Source organism: Lynx canadensis, chromosome B2 (genome assembly GCF_007474595.2).
Source record: "Lynx canadensis isolate LIC74 chromosome B2, mLynCan4.pri.v2, whole genome shotgun sequence".
Classification (NCBI taxonomy): Eukaryota; Metazoa; Chordata; class Mammalia; order Carnivora; family Felidae; genus Lynx; species Lynx canadensis.
In genome coordinates, this window is record NC_044307.1 from 136,039,047 (window position 1) to 136,045,164 (window position 6,118).

General features: G+C 45.9%; 1 long non-coding RNA gene across 1 annotated transcript; it reads left to right on the forward strand.

Annotated features, from left to right (window-relative positions):
• The first annotated feature begins 2,769 nt into the window (after positions 1–2,769).
• On the forward strand, positions 2,770–5,156 carry LOC115513452. Its single transcript, XR_003968698.1, has 3 exons — positions 2,770–2,882; positions 3,280–3,354; positions 5,004–5,156. It is a non-coding gene; the product is annotated as an uncharacterized LOC115513452 (long non-coding RNA).
• Positions 5,157–6,118: the final 962 nt, after the last annotated feature.

Genomic DNA, 6,118 nt, shown 5'->3' on the forward strand with positions numbered 1-6,118 from the left:
ATCGTCTCAGACGTTGGCGGAGCAATAGAAGCTAGGAAAGTGTTTGCGTCCCTGGAGAGCATTTAGGTTTCCTCTTAATGGCACTCATCGTGGTTTGGCTTGTAGCATTAGCTGGGGGAGGGTGGGAATGTGGCTATTGGAATTCCTGGGCCACGTCTCTTTTGTACACTGACCTTCAGACTTAGGCTAGTTTTAAAAATAGGTACCTCCAGGGGCGCCTGGGTGGCTCAGTCGGTTAAGCCTCCGACTTAACCGGAGGTCAAGATCTCCGGTCCTGAGTTCCAGCCCTGTGTCGGGCTCTGTGACAACAGCTCAGAGTCTGGAAACTGCTTTGGATTCTGTGTCTCCCTCTCTCTCTCTCCCTCTCCTGCTCACACTCTGTCTCTCTGTCTCAAAAAATAAAAAAAATAAATAAAACAAAAACGTTAAAAAAAAAATAGGTACCTCCAGAACCAGGACAAATAATTCTGCTTATTTAATGCGTATGAATATTTCACATCCATAGAGTGAATCTAGAAAGCGTGGTGAAGGGAAAATGGTACAGGTTGGGTACATTCCCATGTAGTTCAAGCCCAAGCTGAAGCTACGGAACAGATGGTTTGTCTTCAGGGTCTGCCACTCCCTCGTGTCAGAGTGTCCTTCCGAGTGACACACGGGAGGCTTCCTCCGCACCAGCCTGGCCTGGGGCTCAGCATGCCAGCTGTCTGCAGCCTCCTTCCTGGAAGCAGCTCACCCACCATGTGTCCTTAGCTGTGCACCTGGCATCGCAAGAACCGCCCCCTCCCCAGACCCCACCTCCTACCAGTTGAGCCCGCCCCCCCCCCAACTCCAGGCCCAGCCCCAGCCCCACTTGATCGGTCCCACCCCCCTGAGACAACTGGATTTGGGGAGAATTCCGGCCACCAGGGCGTGCAGCCCGGGCTAGCCGTCAGCTTGTGAGGGGCTTGGGGTTACAGCCTTATTCGAGAGGAGCAAAAAGCTCAACCAGAGTCTCCCTGCTTCTGGAACTTGCATTGGAGAACCAGGTAGAAGTCGCTCGTTGGTGATGGGTCTTTGCTGAAAGCCTTGCAGACGCACACGGGGAGGGGCCGCGCGTGACCAGGGAGCACGGCAGGGAGGCCGAGAGGTAACGGCCACGGGGCAGGCGGGAGCAGGACAGGAGTTTGACTCCTTGCGTGGCAGCCTGGGGTCTTCTCTCTTTTCACTGATAGTTCTCCCGTTTGCTATGAATGCTATGGTTTTAGGAAAAGAAAATACAGGGACCTTGTAGGAAGAATAACACATTAAAGTCGTGCTGAGACTTGACAGATGTTTCGCTTAGAGCCAGGCATCTCCAGGCTGACCCCAAGGGACAAGAGCCAGGAACCCGGGGGCTAAAAAGAGAAAGACTGGAGGGGCCTGGGAGGAGGCACACGGGGAAGGGACTGTCCTAGTCAGCTCCGGAGCCATAACAAAATACCACAGATTGGGAGACTGCCCCAACAGACCTTTATTTCTCAGTTCTGGAAGCTGGAAGCCTGCGAGCAGGTGCATGGTTGAGTTTTGGTGAGGGTCCTCTTTTCGGCTTGCAGGCAGCTCCCCCCTCATGGGAGCAGGGGTGGGGGCGGGGGCCCTGTCCGGTGTCTCTTAAGGACAGTGATCCTATTGGATTGGGGCCCCACCCTTTTGGCCTCATTTAATATCAACCACCTCCTTACAGGTCCATATCCAAATATAGCCACTCTTAGGGTTAGGGTTTCAACATATGAATTTGGGGAAAGCATTTGGTCCATAAAAGGGACCAAAGAGAAGAGCCTTGATGTCCAGCCAGTGGTGGACTCTGAGTTCATTCATGGTTGACTTGATGTCTGTCTGTTAATTCATTTATTCATTCAGTCATTCAATGAGGATTATTGAGCAACATAGTCAGAACGCCCAGGCAATATCCCCAATTAATATTATTTCTACAATATTTTAATAATTAATATTAATATATTATATCAATAATTAGTATTATAGAAATAATATGTTTATATATTATTTATTGATATGTGGGATGATTTAATGCCTTATATTTAATAATTAATATTAATATATTATATAAATAGTTAGTATTATATAAATCATAATATGTGTATGTATTATATATTATTTATAAGATATGTGGGATGATTTAATGCCTTATATTTAATAATTAATATTAATATATTATATAAATAGTTAGTATTATATAAATCATAATATGTGTATGTATTATATATTATTTATAAGATATGTGGGATGATTTAATGCCTTATATTTAATAAATAATATTAATATATAAATAATTAGTATTATAGAAATAATATGTTTATATATTTATATATTATTTATAAGATATGTGGGATGATTTAATGCCTTATATTTAATAATTAATATTAATGTATTATATAAAAATTAGTATTATATAAATAATAGTACATTTATATATTTATATAATATATTATTTATAAGATATGTGGGATGATCTTAATGCCTTATATTTAATAATCAACATTAGTATATTATGTAAATAATGAGTATTATATAAATAATAATACGAATACGTTGTACGATATGTGGGATGGTCTTAATGCCTAGAAGAAAAGTAATGCATTGGTGGGGCTAGGGAGAGAGTGTGCGTGTTTATTATTTTAGATGGCATGTTGAGCAATGGTTATAAATAGAATCTCAGATTATTTCATAAGATAATCACAGGAAGTTGCTCCTGACTTGCTTTTTCTCCTTTCTTGCTTTAAAAATCAGGGCACCAGCTGCAGGGGATGCTAGTCTTTCAGACACCCCATTGCAAAAGGAAATTTAGCAGGAAGAGGGAGTGTTCACCATTTTCAAGATAATGATCCATCATCGTTGGACATTCAGAGGTACCTCCACTGCTCCGTCCTCACGGGTGATATGCCAAATCCGTCCCTTGTTGCCGAACCCCGCTGTTGTTGTTGGCCAGCTGTCCCCAGACCTCCCGGGCTTTACTCAAAGCACACACAACAGCTGATAGAGGCCCCTGCCCCAGGAGAGAAGTCTGGCTGGGCACACACATGGGGCCCCTGGAGGCTCTGTGCCCTGCCTGGCTCGCGGCAGCCAGACTCAGGGTGTCTACAGTCAGTTTTGGGAAATCAAACTATTGCTATGTCCAGGTTGGTTTTAGAATAAAACAGCTGAGAAGTATGTGACCCCCGAGCTTAGGTAAGTAAAGTATTTGAGTGTCACCGAAGTTTGTTTAAAGAAAACGGCATGACTGTGATGACCCTTAATCTTTTTCAGCGCAAGCCGTCTCCTTTGACAAGAGTGTTGACCAGATTTGGATTCCGTTGGAGGACATTTGGGGATAATTCACTGGTGAGCACTCTGTAACTGCCTGGCAGGGCCGGGAGGACTGAAGAGCTGCCCCTCTGGGGAGACTTTAGCGTCTCCCCAGTTCCTTTCCCTAAGTTCCTTAGACTCATGCAGCCAGAGACACGGCCCCCTAGGAACCTCACTTAACGCACGTTGGGCTGTCCGGACCAAAGTGGCCGGTCCATCGTCTACCCCTGCTTCCGTGCACGCCAGTCCTGACGCCTGGTGCTTGATGACTTGGTCCTTTCGGGAATCCTCTGGGAATGCCCAGAATTCCTTGTTGCAAAATGACAAAGCTCGCCAGTCCTCCTAGCTAAATGTCTTCGCCACGGTCCTGTGTGCCAGGAGATGATGCGATGAGCTCTAAGTAGCAGGGACTACATAGCAGTGACTGTAGCAGTGACTGTGGGCACGGACTCAAGTCCGTGTCCACTACTCTTGAGCTGTCATGGTGGGTCCACTCTGGACACAGCCCAAGGCTGGGTAGGTAGTGCTTTCGTCTGACTTGAGGCTGGAAAGGGGGAACTAGAAGCAAGCCTGGAGGATAGGCCACACCTAGAGTGTGATAAATGCAGTGTATCGATCAAATCAGACTCAAAATATAGCCTCCGGGGAGATGACCCTTGCCCATAGTTCAGGACAGGAAGGGAGGAACACGGTCTAATTATAGCAGCAGAGGAGGCAGAAGGCAGCAGCATGTCCTGGCAGTGAGCCAGGCACGCACTAAATGTACACCTACCGTATCCATGAACCCCAGATATGGTTTCAGCCCCGTCAGCAGTGCCTCCCCGTGTCTCTCCGCTAATCCGGTGCAGACCGTGTAGAGCTTAAATTAAACGAAATACAAAAGCATCCCGGGGTCCATGGTGTTATTCTATTACCGAGCATACGTGGGTTGGGATCCTTTGCAAAGGTGCTGATTTTCTTGAACCAGGACGGGGGCTCTTCCTGTAACGCAAGGTTGGCATAGATACGATATTAAAAGCGACTCACATTCTGAGAATTGGTGTGCAGAGAAAACAGGCACCATTGTGCTACTTAGCATGCCTGAAGTCAGGAAAGACGTGAAGAGTCATCCAGCTTCAATATCGTTGCACGGAGTTTTTTTTGTTTTTTTTTTTTTTCTTCTTCAACGTTTTTATTTATTTTTGGGACAGAGAGAGACAGAGCATGAACGGGGGAGGGGCAGAGAGAGAGAGGGAGACACAGAATCGGAAACAGGCTCCAGGCTCCGAGCCATCAGCCCAGAGCCTGACGCGGGGCTCGAACTCACGGACCGCGAGATCGTGACCTGGCTGAAGTCGGATGCTTAACCGACTGCGCCACCCAGGCGCCCCTGCACGGAGTTTTAAAAGCAGAATTTCAGAGATCTTCTGTTTCGTCCATTTCTTTTGCAAGTTGGGCAAGGACGCTCCGAGGGAATGAAATGAATGAAATGTGCCCAGGGTCACACAATACAGGGCAAAACCTTGATTAGAGTCCAGAGTTTCTAACTTCGCTTCACTCCTGGACTAAAACCTACTCTCTTTTAAAAATTTTATCTCCAGTATTACTAAGTAACACATTATGTCTAAGAGGCTTATTTAGGTTTGTTATTTTTAAGGGATAGCCACTTTGAACTTTTCTCCCCAGGATTTTTTTTCTTTCCCCAGAAAAAATGTACAGAGGATTACCACCATCCACCAAGTTGCTGAAGCCACAGCCATCTGAGTTATCATCTCCCCTCCCCCGCTGCCCCATCCTTCGCTCCGTAACATCTCATCTGTTGAGAGGTCCTATTCTACTTTTAAAATACATTTTCAATCCTTCGTCTTCTTTCTGCCTCTGCCTTTCCAAGCCCCACCAGTGGCTCTTGTCATATTTGTGGCAAAACCTCCCTTCCATGCATTCGCCACCCTGGACCCAGAATGATGCTTTTAAACTTTTTCCTTTTGAAATAATTACAGGTTCACAGGAAACGGCAAAAAAAATAATAATGTGCAAGGAGATCTGTACGCCCATCACCCGGTTTCCGCCAATAATAACATCTCACACCATTATGTGCGTCTGCAGTCATACGTGTGGATGCATGTAACCACCACCACAATGGGGATGATGATCTCTAAAACCTGTATGTCAGTCATGTGGTTTCCTTGCTGAAACCGTTCAGGGGCTTCTCATCCTTCTAGAATACACTCAAACTTCCGCCCGAGCAACTTCTCGGCTTCCTCCCAGACCACCGCGCTCTGTTCCTGTCGCCTCCACGAGCCCCCCAGAGCTTTGACAGCTGCGTCTGCTTCCATTTGATCGGCTTTGCTCCTGGCTCTTCCCTCAGCTGGCTTATCCTTCCTTAGGTGCCACTGTCCACACCGCCTTCTCTGACCACTTACTCTCCATCATAGAACCCTGGTTTGGGCCCTGCCCCATGCATTTGCTCCCTGGTTTCTTTATTCCCTGGGGACATAAATGCCACGAAGGCAGGCATTTTGTCAACAGTTACCCCTTCAGAATGGACTCCCAGGCCTGGTACGCAGTAATCGTGTAGAATGATGTTGAGGGACAGATTTATGTCCTAACGTCCAGAATCTGCCAGGACAACTCCGGGTCCGAATTATTTGGTGGGAAGGAACTGTGTAGTTACGTATGTAGAGAAAAATCTCATCTTCTGAAAAGAATAATGGCCTTATACTCAATATAAATAATACTTCAAGAATACAAAGGTATAGACTTTTATAATTTTTTTTGTAAAAGTCTATATCCAATACTTTTTGAGGCACTGAAAAGGGAA